A 16817-nucleotide genomic window follows, 5' to 3' on the forward strand; every position below is an offset into this window, starting at 1 on the left:
AGAGAATAACATAAGGATAGATGATTAGAGCCTTCAGAGCGCAGAATAAAGTGTCAGGTTGCCTTCAGGTACTGCCTGGGATCAGTGCTAAGAGTTGAATTGGTTGAACCGGGATTCTCTGCAAGAACAATACATGCTCTCAACTCTGAACCACCTCTCTCTAGACCATAGAAGGATCTGGAACTTTTTCATTCTCACAGACATGTTAATGTCCTTTTTTAATCATAGAAACTTTCCTTAGAGAACCAATATCTTCCTTGCTTATAGCACTGAGCTTTGTTGTTATTGTTATTTCTTTCCTTTTGTGTGTGTGTTTTACTGAAAAACAAAGTAAACATTTCAGCATGGAAGCAGCCATAGAATTGAATCCATTATAAGATAATGATATAAGAAAATTCCATATTTCCAATATAGACTCTAAGCTAAATTTCACTGCTTTTGTCTATAAATATTAGAACTTTTATATATTGAATGATTCAAGGCAACTATATCTTTTTCCATGTGTTGAATTATTTGTTTTGTTGCCAAATAATTAGATTGTGACCCACTTAACAGCAAAGAAGTTTGACCTGATGCCTGATCTATCACACAACACAAGGAAGTATTTCTTAGGTAATTAGTCACTTTTCCAATTAACATAAATGTGTTTCAATCGTCATATTGCATACAGGATAAGGAGAAATGACTTCAATAATTGTACTTGCATTTCTATAGCAACTTTCATTTAAGAAGTTCAAAGCACTAATTTAATTAAACCTCTGAATGTTCTCCATAAAATAAGTGTTATTATTTCCATTTGACAAAGATATAGAAGAAGTCACAAAAAGATTAACTTACTTGCCTTTGGCCACAGAGTGAACTAGTGGGGGAGGTCAGAAATAACTCTGGAGTCCCAGAGGGACTCTCTTTACACTCTAGAGCAACAGTCTCTTCTTTTCTGCTCACTTTCTTGAAATCATATGAACTTGTCTAAGACCTGGATCATTAGGGATTTTAATTCTGTATGAGATAGGAGGGTGTGGAGTGTAGATTATTCAAAGGCGCTTTCTGGATTTCACTGTTCTATCTCATTTTCTGGTATGTTTGTCATTTGGGGTAAATTCTTGTGGAATATTTATTGACATTTTTATTCAAACATGTTTTAATCATCATATTCTTTCATTTTTAAAATAGAATTGGATAGCCTAATCCCAGGAAGTGAGGCTGTTTGCTTTTAATTAAGGGTTGAATTATACATCAAAGTTTCATGGGAAATTCTGTGAATCTCTACTTAATCTTTCCTTAATGAAATGGACCCGATGGCTGCTCTGTTTGCATTAGTCACAGTACATGTTGTACATGAATTTGAAGAGTGTACTGAGCAAACAAAGTTAAAAAAATACCAACAAGTGTTCATCATCCAGGAGATGAATATTTAGAGATTTTTTTCAAGGGCAAAATGTCCATTACTCTATTCATCTACTATGTAGAATCACGTAAACTTAAAGAAAAATTTTGCCTTTGTTTGTCAGACTTGCAAACAAGGAGTCTTGCAGTCTTCACAAAAATATGTACTCAGAAATATCAATCAAGTCTCAGGTAGTCATGTAATATTCTGTGGACACTGAGGTTAACAAGGACAAAGAGACAAAGAAGGATAGCAGGCACAATTATAATATACTACTTCTTACAGGCTGTTTATTAGAGAAATTAGGTACCTAAGATGATGCTCTCAGCTGGGTATGGTGGCTCATGCCTTTAATCCCAGCACTCAAGAGGCAGAGGCAGGTGGATCACTGTGAGTTCAAGGACAGCCAAGGCTACACAGAGAAACCTTGTCTTGAAAAAAAAAAAAAGCAAAAACAAAAGCAAAACAAACAAAAAAAGACGATGCTGTCAACAGCATGGCTTCAAGAACAAACACTGATTTTCTCATAGTTCTAGACACTGCAAGTCCAAACTCAAGGTGCTATGATGTTTGTGGCTATGGGATGCTTCTCTTGTTAGCTTCTCATAATGTTCTTTCCCTGTGCAGAGAGAGGTACCTGGACTCTCTTCTACAGTCAATAAGGACATAAATTCAATTAGATTAGGGCCCTGCCTTTGTGATCCCTTCTCTGCAATCTATATTTGGAGATAGGGCTTCAACATATAAATTTGCGGGGTTTGCATTTCAGTTTATAACAAGTATTTTCTATCTTAATCAATAAAGCAAGATAAGCCCCAGGGTCCAGGAGTCAAAGCAGGTTGTCAAGCCAGTCCTACCCGACAGTCGTCTGCCTTTTCCTTTTTTTTTTTTTTTTTTTTTCTCTTTTTTTTTTATTTATTTTTTTTTTTTTTTTATTTTACTTTTTTAAAATAATTTATTCTTGCTTTTTTTATTAATTTATTCTTGTTACATTTCAATGTTTATCCCATCCCTTGTATTCTCCCATTCCTCCCTCCCCCCCTCCCCTCCCCCCCCCCCATGTTCCCCATGTTTGTAGCTCAATCTCTTCTTGGCTACCTGCTGTCCTTCCTCTGAGTGCCACCAGGTCTCCCCCTCCAATTTTTTTCAAAGTGAAAGATGCTACTGTGTCCTTCGCCAAGGTCTTCTTGACTGGTGGATTAGCTGCAACCATCTCCAAGATAGCAGTAGCATCCATTGTGCGGGTCAAGCTGCTGCTACAGGAGCAGCATGCCAGCAAGCAAACCACGGCAGATAAGCAGCACAAGGGCATCATAGACTGCATGGATAACATCCCCAAGGAACAGGGAGTCTTGTCTTTCTGGAGTGGTAACCTGGCCAATGTCATCAGATGCTTCCTCGCCTAGATTCAACTTTGCCTTCAAAGACAAATACAAGCAGATCTTTCTGGGTGGTGTGGACAAGAGGACCTAGTTTTGGCGTGACTTTGCAGGGTACCTGCCATCAGGTAGTGCCGCTGGGGCCACATCCTTGTGCTTTGTGTACCCTCTTGATTTTGCCCATACCCGTCTAGCAGCTGATGTGGGCAAAGCTGGGGCTGAAAGGGAATTCAAAGGCCTTGGTGACTTCCGGGTTAAGATCTACGAATCCGATGGGATTAAGGGCCTGTGGCAAGGCTTTAATATGTCAGTACAGGGCATTATCATCTACCGAGCTGCCTACTTTGGTATCTATGATACTGCAAAGGGAATGCTTCCGGATCCCAAGAATACTCACATCTTCATCAGCTGGATGATCACACAGTCTGTCACTGCTGTTGCTGGCTTAACTTCCCATCCGTTTGACAGAGTTCTTCGTCGTATGATGATGCAGTCAGGATGCAAAGAAACAGATATCATATATACAGGCATGCTTGACTGCTAGCTGAAGATCGCTTGTGATGAAGGAGGCAAGGCTTTTTTTCAAGGGCGCATGGTCCAACATTCTCAGAGGCATGGGTGGTGCCTTTGTGCTTGCTTGTATGGTCAGATCAAGAAGTTCACATAATTATGCCCTAGGTGTTCTCCCCGAGAACAGGCATGTTGTATGAAATACCATATCTTGAACATTCTGGACAGATTCCCTGGGCTTGCCTGATTTCTCATTGGCAACTATGACCGGTTAAAAAGTGGGAAGCAATGTACTCATCTGACCAGTTTTCTCTTAAAGCCATTTCCATAATGACAATAATGATGGGACTCAATTATATTTTTGTTTCAATCACTCTTGAAAATAAAAGTTGAAGAAATAAAAATATCTTTAAAATAAAAACATAATAAAGCAAGATAAAAGATATACTGCCTGGTAAGGCAGTCTCACCATGGGGAAGTAATTGAAAAGCTGACAAGAGAATCCATGTCAGAGGGTACCCTCAATTCCCTTACTAGGGGATCCACATGAAGTTTGAGTTGCCCATCAGCTACATCTTTGTAGAGGGCCTAGATCCAGTTCACATAATGCCCTTGGTTTGTGCTTCAGTCTCAGCAAGCCTCCCTGGGTCATGGTTAATTGGCTTTATTGGTCTTCTTGTGAAGCTCCTGTCACCTCCAGGTCCTTTTATCCTTTCCCCCTCTTTCCTACAAGGCTTCCTTGTGGGCACGAGTCTCAGCATCTGTTTGGAGGTGCTGCTGGGTGGAGCCTATCAGAGGACAACTCTGCTTCACTCCTGACTGCAAGCATAGCAGAGTATCATTAATAGTGTCTGGGTTGATTCTCTCCCTTGAGTTGGGTCTTCGATTGGGCCAGACATTGTTTGGACATAACCTCAATATCTGCTCTGTCTGTTCTATCTTTATCGCCACACATCTTGTAGACTGGGTGAATTTTGACTGGAAGTTTTTGTGGGTGGGTTGGTGTTCCCCTCCCTCTACTAGGAGACTTGTCTAGTTAGAGGCTGTCCTCTTCAGATTCTACTGTCCCTGTTACTAAGAGTCTCTGCTAGAGTCCCTCTCATATCCCCCTGGGAGCCTATCTTGACTTAGGTCTCCACCTTGTCACCAAGATGGCCCTTGCACAGGGGAAGAGGACACACTAAGTCCTGATATGACTTTATGAGCTGAGGTGGATAGGAAGGAGGTCTCTTCTTTTCTGAGGAATAGGGGAGGGGAAGAAGAAGGGAGGGTGGGACTGAAAGGTGAGGGGGGATAGGGTTATAACCAGGATGTTAAGGGACTAAGTAAATAAATACATAAAATTATTATATGCCTGGATTTAAAAACTAAAATTATGAATTTTAGGAGGAACAATATTTGTGGACAATATGTCTCATTTTAAAAAGATCTGAATGCAAATTTGCTATTCAAAGATTTATCTTTTTAAAAGTTGCAATTATATAAAAATCAAAAATATGTACTTCATCATCAGGAATGTGAACATTTAAATAATGAATAAATATGCTGATACAGTTTTTAAAAGGGCATTGCCTTTTCTGGGACCCTATATAGACTGGATCTGTTGAGGAGGCATATAGATTTATATTCCAAATCAGGCATACTTTTCACATTAAACAGTAAAATAAAACCTGTTTCTTTAAAATAGGGATAGTTTTCATGAGGTCTTGCCAATGCCAATTTAGTTACTATTTTCAGTCTATTATACTACACCCTATTTGCAAACATGAAAAGAAACTTCCCATTTAAAACCTACTCAGGGTTAGGGTTAGGAAGGACAGCAGGTAGCCAAGAAGAGACTTGATACCCTATGAGAATATATAGGGGGAGGTGATCCCCCTCAGGAACAGTCATAGGGGAGGGGAATAATGGGAAAATGGGGGAGGGAGGAATGGGAGGATACAAGGGATGGGATAAACATTGAGATGTAACAAGAATAAATTAATAAAAAAAAACACCTACTCATATTTTAATATATCTCAAACATGGACATATTGCAACTTTCAAAGAAAAGTGAAACAATGTTGCAAAACTCCACTGATATTCCAAACCTAAAATAATCTAGTATTTAGTCCTACCTCTGACAGTCAATAAAACTCTGCAACCATTAGAAACACATTAAACCATTTTCTTTCCATCGTCAACATCTATCACTTCCCTATTCAAGAATGCCTATAATTAGAAGATTTTGAAACCCAGAGCTTGTATTGAAGAATAGTGGTAAATTACTCCCATTATCTTTAGCCCTTTGTTATAGTCACCTACTTCAAATACTGTGAGCTCTTTGGAACACTCACAAGGGTGAAAGTGTGGCCAAAAAGAGTGTTAGTAATCAAAGGAAGTGAAACCTTAGTTAGGATAGATTAATGTGGAAACCAAGAATACATCAGAAAGTTTATTCACAGGTTCTTATTTTTATAGTTTAATCATACTAAAGTTAATAGCTTTCATGCATTTGAAGAATGAAGTTAAAGGATTATTTTCATCACTCATTAGGTGTTTCATTCTAGAAAGTTAGCCATTTGTATTGCACTTTCTTTTCCCTTTTATCCATCTTCATTCTATTTCGTACATACCCTCATTGTACCGAATTTCCTATTGTATTGTGTGTTAATCTATAAGCTATCTTTATCAAATATTACAAGCTTCTTCAAAATTATGAAAAAGAGTCACAATATAGTAACCCACAGCTTTAGTTCCAGGACTGGAGAAGCTGACACAGGAGGAAGACAAATTTGAGAGAAGCTTGGTTCTATGAAAAGACCCAGCATATTTTTTTTTAAATGTGATTAATTCTTGGCTCCAGTTCCAGAACACTCTATAAGTAGGAAAAAACAAAAACAAAACTGTAGTTCAAAGGTTTGGTGGCTGGGTTGGTGTCTTAATCCCTCCTTTTGGGGCCTTGCTTGATTACAGAAGATGGCCTCTTCTGGCTCTGTGTCCTCCATTATTAGGGCCACTTAGTAGATTCTGTAAAGTTTCCATTCCACTAGTTTTCCACCTGCTCCCAAAACGCCTCCCCCCAATTTCAGCCATTTCTCCCAGTATTTTCTCCCTTCTCCCTAACTACCTCACTTGATCTCTCCTGTTCAAAGCTCCACTCACCCCCAGTGCACCAGCAAAATCTATTTTATTTCCACTTCCTGCTCTAAGCCCTCCTTGCTATTCAGCCCCTCTGGATCTATGGCTTGTGGTATCAGAAAGACCAGAGAGTCTTCTTGCAGCAACTGATGAGGGGAGATGCAGAAACTACAACCAAATATTAGACAGAACTCCAGGAATCTTGAGGAGGAGGAGGAGGAGGAGGAGGAGGAGGAGGAGGAGGAGGAGGAGGAGAAGGAAGGATTGGGGAAACCACAAGGGAAAGGGACATCACAAGAACAAGGCCCAGAGTCAACTGACCAGGACTCATGGGGACTCACAGAGATCATGGAGCCTGTAGCATTCTGACCTATGTTCTCTGCATGTATGTTACGGCTGAATAGCTTGATGTTGTAGAGGAACTCCTTGAGTGGGTGCAGCAGTTATCAATGAGCTGTTTGGCCAATCAGCTGGGCAGAAGGACAAGAAGTGGAAGGTGGGACTTCTGTGGAGGGGAGGAAAAGAGGATAATGGCAGAGCAGCGGGCTGGAGAAAAAGATTGATGGAGTAGCAGCTAGTTATTGGTCTATATGTGGGTTTTACCTGTATTAGAATTAGAGTAGCTCAGATTCTGCCCAGCATAGTGTTTGTAGCTTAAAAATAAACCATAATCTCTGTGTCTGTCATTGGGGGAACTAGCTGGTTACAGAAATTTACTGCCTTAATAATTTACTGTATTAATAAATATACACAGAGATAGGATCCTGCCCTAGTCTGCCTACCGATGATGTCATAGACTACCTGCCACTGGCCATGGCCCTGCTAAATAAAAGGACAGACCCACCTCGCCCCCTCCCTCTTCCCTCTTTTTATATCTTACCTCTCTCCTCTCTCTCTCTCTCTCTTTCTCTCTTTCTCTCTCTCTTTTCTTTTCCACTGTCTCTGTCTCTCTTTATCTCTCTGAGGTATGCCTCCCCCTTTTCTTCTCTCTGCATGCTAATACAATAAACCTCTATATAATCTGTCACCTGGCATCTTATTTTTTAATTATTAAAATGAACAATAAACAGTATTTCAACATGGTATTCTGGTGGGATTCCTAAAAGTGGGAGCAATGCCATCTGTGAATCTTTTGCCTTCCTGTAGGACTCTTTTTCTCCTGCTGGGTTGCCTCTTGCAGCCTTGTGTGATGGTATGCGCCAGGTCTTATTGTAGCTTGTTATGCCTAGTTTTATTGATGTCCCTGGGAGGCCTGCTATTTTCTGAGGAAGGTAGGGAGAGGGAGAGTGGATCTAAAGAAAAAGGAGAGATAATGGGAAAGGGAGGAAAGGGAGGGAGGGGAAGGAAGGGAGGGAGGGAAGAGAAGGAGGGAAATGCAGCTGGATGTAATATATGAGAGAATAAAAATATGATTAATTCATTAAAATGTGCTTTATTTCCAGTTGATATATTATACAGCACAAAGAATAACTAAAAACGATTATTTGAATATGAATTGGATTTCTCCCAAATTGCGTTAAAATTGTTTGATTTGGATGTCTGAAGTATCTTTGTTTATGCAAAGGAGAAAGTAAAAAAATATTCAAATTGTCAGAATTATTTTTGTCCTTTAGGCTTTTTTTATAAATCAAGATACGCAATATATGAGTAATTTTTCTTGTTGCTGTAACAAAACATCTGATAGAAGTTGCTGAATGGAGTTTTTGTTTTGACTCATGGGTTCAGGGGATTCAGGTTTCTTGGCAAGTGTTCTGGTTAGTTTTATCTGTCAACTGGTTGCAAACTAGAATTACCTGGGAAGAAAACCTCAGTTTTTAAGTTGCCCAATTCAGATTGCTTGTGAACATGTCCATGGAGTACTGTATTTAACATTAACTGATATAGGAGAAACCATTATGGATGTCACCATTCCATAGGGACGTCATCTTAAAATATACATAGTAAGTACATTTAGATATGTAATGCTGTGTAGAATTGCAGGAAAGCCTGAGTTCAAGTTCTTGTATTAATTTCCTGTCTTGACTTCCCTCAGTAATGGACTGTGTGGACTAAGTAAAATAAACTATTTTGGTCAGAATATTTATTCACAATAGAAATAAAATTAGGCCAGCAGAGAACACATGTCAGTTGGGTTAGTCTATATTGGTAGGAGATTGAGCTGGCTGACCACATGATGGTGGCCAAGCAGGAAGTAGAAAGCTCATCTAGAAGTAAAAGTAAGTGTAACTCAACAGATGACCCTCCTGGCCTGTCTTCTTGCTAGTTTCCATTTCTAAAACCTTCCTTTATCTGTCAAAAAAGGTGGTAGAGCTGTGGGTCAAGTGTTCAAACACATAACTATATATTCAAACAATAACTTTTGTTTTCTAAATTAATCTTTTTTGATAAACTACAGTGCTCCTGATTTCTACATTACCTTATGATGATAAAAATCTAACAAGCCTTTAATAGTTAATATTCTATAAGTGTGTGAAGTGGTTTATCAATGATCTCTGAGAGTCTAAGTTGTGGATTTATCAAGCAGCAATTGTTTTTCATCTCCCCTGCCTCTCCCCCAAATTAGAGACTAAAGGAAAACATAGCCAGAGACAGACCAGTCACAAAGCATGGGATCAAATACTCCGCCATAACATACTCACATACATAAAACACACCCACAAATGCAAACACTCACATATACTTACACACACACACACACACACACACACACACACACACACACACACACACACACACACACCTTTCTCATAGTATAAAATGTCCAAGAGGAGACTAGCGCGTGCCACTGATTCTCTTTGTCCACTATGTTAACCTATGTTCCCAACAAAGTAACTCCAAGTGGGTCAGGGCATACATACTCTTCTAAAGCATTGCTCACACAGAAATACTTTGGTGTTACTTCACTCAAGTTCCACAACTAGAATGTAGGTTTCACATAGACCCCATTGAATATTAATCTTTTGGTTCACAGTATGGCTTCTAGTCTAGTAGATTTAGCATCACATACAAATTTATCAGAAAAGAAAATACTGTGTGCTTACTGTATCTTACAGAATCTATGGCCAAGCCCACTGTATTGAAAGTCCTTCTGACTCATCCCAGGATAATATCTGAGAACTCCCACTTTGCACTGAGTTGTAGGAGATGGAAAAGCCTAGTTTTCATGCTTTCAATCCCATCTTTGTTTAAAATCCTTTGATAGTGGTCTTGGTGCCATCCTCGATTCTTACTGATGTCATCAACAGTGTTTTAAGGGTACCATTAAATCTCAAACACTTGTCTATCCAAGTCTACTTTCTTAGGTGATATCTGTCTTGCATAGCCTTGGGCAAATTCTGCAGATGAAAAAAATCTGATGTCCAATCAAGGGCTCCCATATCTCTCTCTTTTTACTAAACCTGCCCTGTAAATCATTCTTGGGTACTCATTTTTCTCTGCATCCTTTCATGTTCCATGGTTTCTCCACTCCGTTCTGCTACTTCCATTTTACGTCTTTGTCTCTGGCTTTTCCCTACTAACTGCCATCATGCTTACACTTACACCTTCTCTGGCCTAGTGTATCTCATTTTAGTGCCAAGTTGTTTATAGACGAAATGTGAAACTGCATAAGAGATTTACAGTTTGGGGAGCAGCAGGTAGAAGAGGCCCTAATTTACTTTCACAGTTATGTAAAATTTAGATCTCTCATGTCTGTAAAACCACCCACAAGCTACACCAATTGTATTTCACAGGCTAGTCTGTACAAATGATTTACACCAGACTCTAGACCCTTTCCCCCAGGAAAAATTCTGAATATTTTGTTTAAAGAAAAGAAATTAAATTAGACTATCACGAATACAAGCAAAATCAGAATGTCCTTCCATACCAAATAATCCTATCCTTGGGCAAGCGGACTGTATCAAGTTTCTCTGTCTCTATATAAGATGGAGTCATTGTCCATACAATTTAAGGAAAAAGTATGCTCCATTGGGAAAAGTATTGATCCCCAGAAGCTTTCAAGGGAGCCACTTAGTATGATTTGCACTCTGCTCCAGATATACTGAGGCAGCTGAAGAGCTACTCTATAGTCAGCACTCTACCCCTCGTACCATAGAAACTGCCCGCTTAAGTTATACTGACCCATCATTCTACACACAGAAAAGTCAGAGAAAGACATACTATTTAAAGACACAAAGGTATGCTGGATTCATGGACTGTCCTAGCAGTTACCAGCTAGAAAATATAGGAAAACCTATTTAAATGATCAGCTGTTAACTGAAAATTGGCCTCCTCCAACCTAAAAGAAAAAAAAAAAAAGTCTGAGCATAAACTGAAATCAGTTTTCGCAATGGATGTGATATTTACAATTGTGACACTTGGCAATTCCTAGAGACATTTTTGTTTATCATAACTGGAGGGAGGAAAGACAGAGATTTTATTGATAGTGAGGGATGTTGCTCATATTCCATATGCACAGGACAGACCTCCACTACATTTCAACAACAAGCCCAACAGAGTGAAAAGCATGGAAACCATGGGTGATAAGGAATCGATGTAAATGCTGCCAGCAGAAAGGTAGTTGTTTAGCAAATATTTAGTGTGTATCAGACATTTAGTTGGGACGCAGGTTCTCCAGTAACATTAACCTAAATACACAAAGCTGAGGCTCGAAAGTTCACCAAACTTCAGTCAGCTTGAAGAACCATGGGTGCATTTCTGTGCCTCGTGTCTTCATAACAAATGTGTACTTTATTATTCAATCAGTTCTACCAAAATAAAGTTTACAGAGGTCTTGAACATTGCCTATATTTATTCTACTGTTCTAAAGCACCCCCAAGTCAATCATCACTAGAATTGTTCAAGGGCTAACAATCTGTTTTTCCATATTCAAAGGTTCTTATGGAAGCAATATAAACACAGAATTGGTAATCAGTCAATATTGTGGAATGTTCTACAACTCCATCATATTTTTTAAAGCAAAGAAAAACAGAATTGAGCAGAATATTAAAACAGAACCATAATAGTAATAACTTACACTAAAGGAAAACTCATGAAAAATATACCAGTCGCTTGTACTGAAGTTTGTTGTTTAATTCTCACAAACCAACCTTTGAGGAGTATTCTCCTATGTTGTATGTAAGAAAAGGAAGGGACAAAGGCAGGGAACATTTCCCCAAGTAAAGCAGCAGCAAACTAGTGACAGAGCTAAGGCATCAAGTGCTATTGTTTGGGTTTGGAATGTTCCCACAGCGGTTACTTCCTCACACACTCCTAGCCAGGCTGTTCTGTCTTTCTACAGGCCCAAAAGAACCAGGCTAACTGAACATGGACCATGGAATAATAATCCATAAAACCAAACTTTCTTATTTGTAACTTGATTGTTTCAGCTATTTTGTTGTAGTAATGGAAAGCTGACTAGCATATCAAGAGATCCTAGCTCCAGAAAATCTATGACTTACCTACCATACCATTCGTCTTTAAAGACTACAAACAGATAGATGTATTTTATCTCTTAAACATGACTATGGAAGACATATATCAAGGAATTAATGTATCAGTTCTATTCAGTAAACTATTAATATTGCATGTTGCTCATATATTTGGGCAAAGTCACAATGCCTACTGTGATGTTCTAGCATTGGAAACACTGGGGCCCTCTAGTTTTGTTGAAACTGTTTAAATGGCCATGGACATAGCCTTGTTGTTGCCAAACATGTCCTCACTGCAGGTGACATTTCAACAGCTTTCTCAAGGAGAAATTGTTGCTTTCACTCTGCTCCTATAGATTGTGTAAAATGGCCCATTACCTCTGGCTCCTCCAACAGGGATACTTCAAAGGCAATCTGAGAAGAAAAAACAAAACAAAACAAAACAAAACACTCATGTGAACGGTAAACTGCCATTGAACAGACAAACTGACCCACACCCAACAGCCACACAGAATTAGAGAGGAACAGTGTATCGTCCCCTCCTGGACAGCCAGCAATTGCTACTTAATCTACACTGCTGGTTTTCCTTCCTCCTTCACCAAATGCAAATAGATGTGTTGCTGATCCTTAACTGCAAAGCATTTTCTTTTGCTGAAGATTCTTTCTTTGCTCCCATCTCATAGAATCTTCACTTTATGTCAAGGAACGCTCTCTCTCTCTCTCTCTCTCTCTCTCTCTCTCTCTCTCTCTCTCTCTCTCTCTCTCTCTCTCTCTCTCTCTCTGTCTTTGTCTCTCTCTCTCTGTCTCTCTCTCCTCTCTCTCTCTCTTCTCTCTCTCCATCTTTCTCTCTCTGTATCTCTGTCTCTGTCTCTCTCTGTCTCTCTCTGTCTCTGTTTCTCTCTATATCTGTCTCTCTCTGTTTCTGTCTCTCTCTGCGTCTCTCTCTGTCTCTGTCTCTCTGTCTCTGTCTCTGTCTCTCTCCATCAGACACACACACACACAAACACACAAACACACACACACACATGAGAGTGAGAGAGAAAGGGAGGGATGGAGGAAGGAAGGAAGAGAGGGAGGGAGAGAAATTGAGAGAACGGTTGTAAGGAAATGCTGAACTTTACTAATCAGACTTTGTGCCTGTTAAGATGATTTAATAAGCACTGGTTCATAATGGCTACAAAATACATTTGAAATCAAGTTTATCTTTTAAAAAAGGAATATCTGCTGAGAATACAGAAGAGATCTCAGATTTATTCATGCACAAGAAGCCCATTTTAACAGTGTTTATGATATGGCTCATTGACAAATCCTTCAAAACACAGCTATGAAGAGCAACAAGAACAAAACTCACCACACATCACATAATTAGTCCATAAAACAGATGTTCCTTGCTTCACACACTGAACATTTTTTTAGATGCCCTATTATTTCTTTTAATCAGCATACTCATTGGATGTAGTTTTGTCACTATGAAATAAAATTTTGTGTAAAATGTTAGCAAAATATCTTGGAACCATGTATTACAGAGGCCTCAACAAGTTTTGAAAGATTGTGTATGACTGCAATGAAGCAAACAAGTTTGTCACAGTTCTCCAAGAATATATTCAAATGTACCTAACCCTCAAGTCATAGTCAAAGGGAGAAAATTAATGCACGTTCATTATGATGACTGGGAAGTTTTGAATATTTAATAAAAACCACTTGTTATATTTTTCTCCATATAATTGGCATGTGGAATGCAAAAATTATTTATCCCAGTTAAAAAACGAAGGACACAAATATAGGGGATTTGAAGAACTCCCTAACAATACACAATATATAGAAACAATGTATAGAAACAATACAATATAATAGTAGATGAGAGACTTAGACTCTTTATCTCCTGAGTCTCAGCTGATCTTTGTCCTATTAAATCAATGACAAAGCTTCAACTACCTGCTAAGAAATGAGTACATTTAATGCATTGATTTAGTAACATGAAATCAGTTTGGCCTGGAATGATTTTCTTTTGTTCTTCTTTGCCATTTGAAATAAAAATCATTCTCTTTGAGAAAAATTAATAATAATGATTAAGGATAGAGTAGCTTTATGTATTTTAGGTGGTTAGATAGATATATGCTGAACAGACTCAATCATAAATATATAAAACATAACTCAAACTTCTTTTTTTTAGAATTAGCATTTTTTCAATTTTTTTATTAATTTATTCTTGTTACATCTCAATGGTTATCCCATCCCTTATATCCTCCCATTCTTCCCCCCTCCCATTTTCCCCTTATCCCCCTCCCCAAGTAGAAGGATCCAGAGGGTCCTAAAAACTTACAAGTAGAACATTATGATAGGCAGATTTGGGCCCAGGGTTCCCGCTCAAACTAAGGCACCAGCCAAGGACAATACAGGCAGTAAACTTTAAACCCCTACCCAGATCTAGCCAATGGTCAGAACATTCTCCACAGTTGAGTGGAGAGTGGGATATGACTTTCTCATGTACTCTGGTGCCTCACATTTGAACTCAAACTTCTTTAACCCAGAAAGATAATATTTTAGCTTACTAATGGAATAAAAGGTTCATTGTCATAGATGCAGACCAAGCTATATCATGGATTCAGTCATCTTCACAGGACATATTCTCTCTCTAGAATTTGGTTTTGGTATCAGATTTGAAAGACTGACCATGGAAGATTCAGATTCTTAGCCTATCTCTAATCTTACTATTAGAACATTTTTTTCATGCTAGTTCCACAAACTCTACCTGGACCTGGTGAGGTCATGTAATTAACCCAAATCTAATCCTTATACCCAGAAAACATTATAATCTTTTTGTCCCCAGCCCCCTACATCCAAATGCAAACAAAGAACATAAAGTAAAAACAAGGAAAAGAAAATCAGGGTTTTGTTATTAGATGGTGGATAATTTTGACTTGAAGAAAAACTACCAACAATCATTAGTATTGAATTGGCAGTGTGATACAATCTTCTCAAATTTCTAAAGTTATAGCTCCCTCAAACCCCAAAGGTTTAAAACTTCCACATCTAGATTGATGGTCCAATACTCAGCAGACTTGGAGGAAACCTTAATAGACACATACAATGTTTTGGATGTCCTAGTAGATAGCTAATATGCAACAAACCAAATTTGTTGCTTTTCTTCCCTAGCTACATACAGGCCTCAGAGTCAAACTTTCTTTTAATAATAACATTGTATGTCAATAAAACTTATTCCTGTCTTTTAAAATACATAGATGAACCAAGTACTAAAAATCTACTGCCTACAAGAAATATTTTGTTTACTTTTATCAAAATAAATAGAATAAAGGAAAGTAAGATACCAAAGTGATCATCTGGAGTACCATAGACACCAGCTTGTGTTTACTTTAAGCACAAAGACCCTAATTAAAAACCTGGTATCATTCTAATCTACATATTCTCTATTTGGTAAGTGAAAAAAAATGTTCTTGGGTTGCCATGCGCTCCTGTAGCACCTTCCTAGCCAGATCATAGAGGAAGAAGAGTCACTCAGGCCTGATGTGTTAGGCTGGGATGGTGGGGTTGTGTTCCCCTTTTCTGAGGAAGAGGAGAGGGAGGAAGAGAGAGGGGAGGTGGGACCACAAAGAAAGAAGAAAGGAGGCTAGGAACGCATTGTAATCATCAAATTAATTACAAAATAGTAATATAGAAAGAGTTGCCCCTAGAGGTGTTGCAGATGTGGCTGCTATGTCACTTATACGTCAGTAGGTGGCAGAGAGGAGAGAGGCTGTGTCTAAGCTCGGTGTTCTACCCTGTGAACACCAGAAGGATTAGCACTCCCTGAGAGAAGCAAGCCTGATACCACCTCCAGTTCAGCCCCAGACAGGCCCAGACAAGCTCCCTTGGGAAGGAGAGAGCCTGACATAGAATAACACCCCCTGAAGACAAGCTGGACCCTACCTGGGGCCGTGATCCCAGGCAGGAGTGAGCCTGAGACAGACGACCCTTGCATGGGACCACTCAGGAGGCCAGGTGAGGACCAAGCCTGAGATAACCAGTAGACTAGTGGCATGGGGCCTGGACAGGGAACTAGCTTGAGATAACCAACAGGCTGATGTTGTACAGGCCTTGGGTGGCAGACCAAATCTACGTGACCTTGCCCCAGTCCCGTAATGCTTGAACTGAGCATAGCACGCCTGGAACCACTTCTAAGGTAACCCCCAGAAATGCAAAGACACTGAGGTACACTAAGAGGAGGAGCCAGTAAGTAGTGGAGAAATGGAAGAGGAGAAACAGAAGGATGTAGGCACAATGAAGAGAGGCAGAACTGAAGAACACTGATGTGAGTAGCTAGTGATGCACCTGCAACCATGGTGTGGGCCAGGCCTGTGTAGCCACTGGGAGCCATGATTCGGTTTGTGGCCCTGCAGTGGCAGGAGTCTGTTACCACCAAAGGCCCAGTGAATGTCCCTGATCTGGGCTGCTGCCTGGGGACATATTTATGTCTGAGGACTATGCAGAACTGGCCCCACCCCTCACTCAGACATTGTTGGGGAGCTAGACCTGAGGGCTTGATAGCCCCTAGACACGCTATGGTACATAGGTGGAATTGTGGGTGAGTCAGGCCTGAAGGTATGAAGTGAAGGCCCTGTCACTTGTCTCCCATGCAGTGGCACAGATAAGATCTTTTTACTGTCCTCCAGCAAGAGGTGATGGGCTGACCAGCTGAGATACACCTCAGCTCCATATCCAGAAACTTGAATTGGCTCACCCTAACATCTAACCCGTAGATGAACTGCTGGTGTGCATGAAGGGGCAGTCCTACTGATCGGAAACTACAAGATTTCCATGACACAGGGAAATAACAGAATATTCAAGAAGAATCCCAGTGAGGTACCAATATTGATGAAGCAGTAGGAGCCTCATCCCAGACCAACAAGCCATTTAACATTTGACAAACATTTGCAAGCAAGGGAGTGTTGACAGAAGGGTCTTCGAGAGTACGTTGTGACACAGTACAGTTTCTACAATGAGATTTTTTTCTCT

General features: G+C 39.6%; 1 non-coding gene and 1 pseudogene across 1 annotated transcript; both read left to right on the forward strand.

Annotated features, from left to right (window-relative positions):
- The first annotated feature begins 1298 nt into the window (after positions 1-1298).
- Positions 1299-3433, forward strand: LOC127206164 (ADP/ATP translocase 2-like; annotated as a pseudogene).
- Positions 3434-15485: 12052 nt separating this feature from the next.
- On the forward strand, positions 15486-15615 carry LOC127206729 (small nucleolar RNA SNORA17). The gene has a single exon (XR_007832834.1). It is a non-coding gene; the product is annotated as a small nucleolar RNA SNORA17 (small nucleolar RNA).
- Positions 15616-16817: the final 1202 nt, after the last annotated feature.

This window comes from Acomys russatus, chromosome 23, assembly GCF_903995435.1.
Source record: "Acomys russatus chromosome 23, mAcoRus1.1, whole genome shotgun sequence".
Lineage (NCBI taxonomy): Eukaryota > Metazoa > Chordata > Mammalia > Rodentia > Muridae > Acomys > Acomys russatus.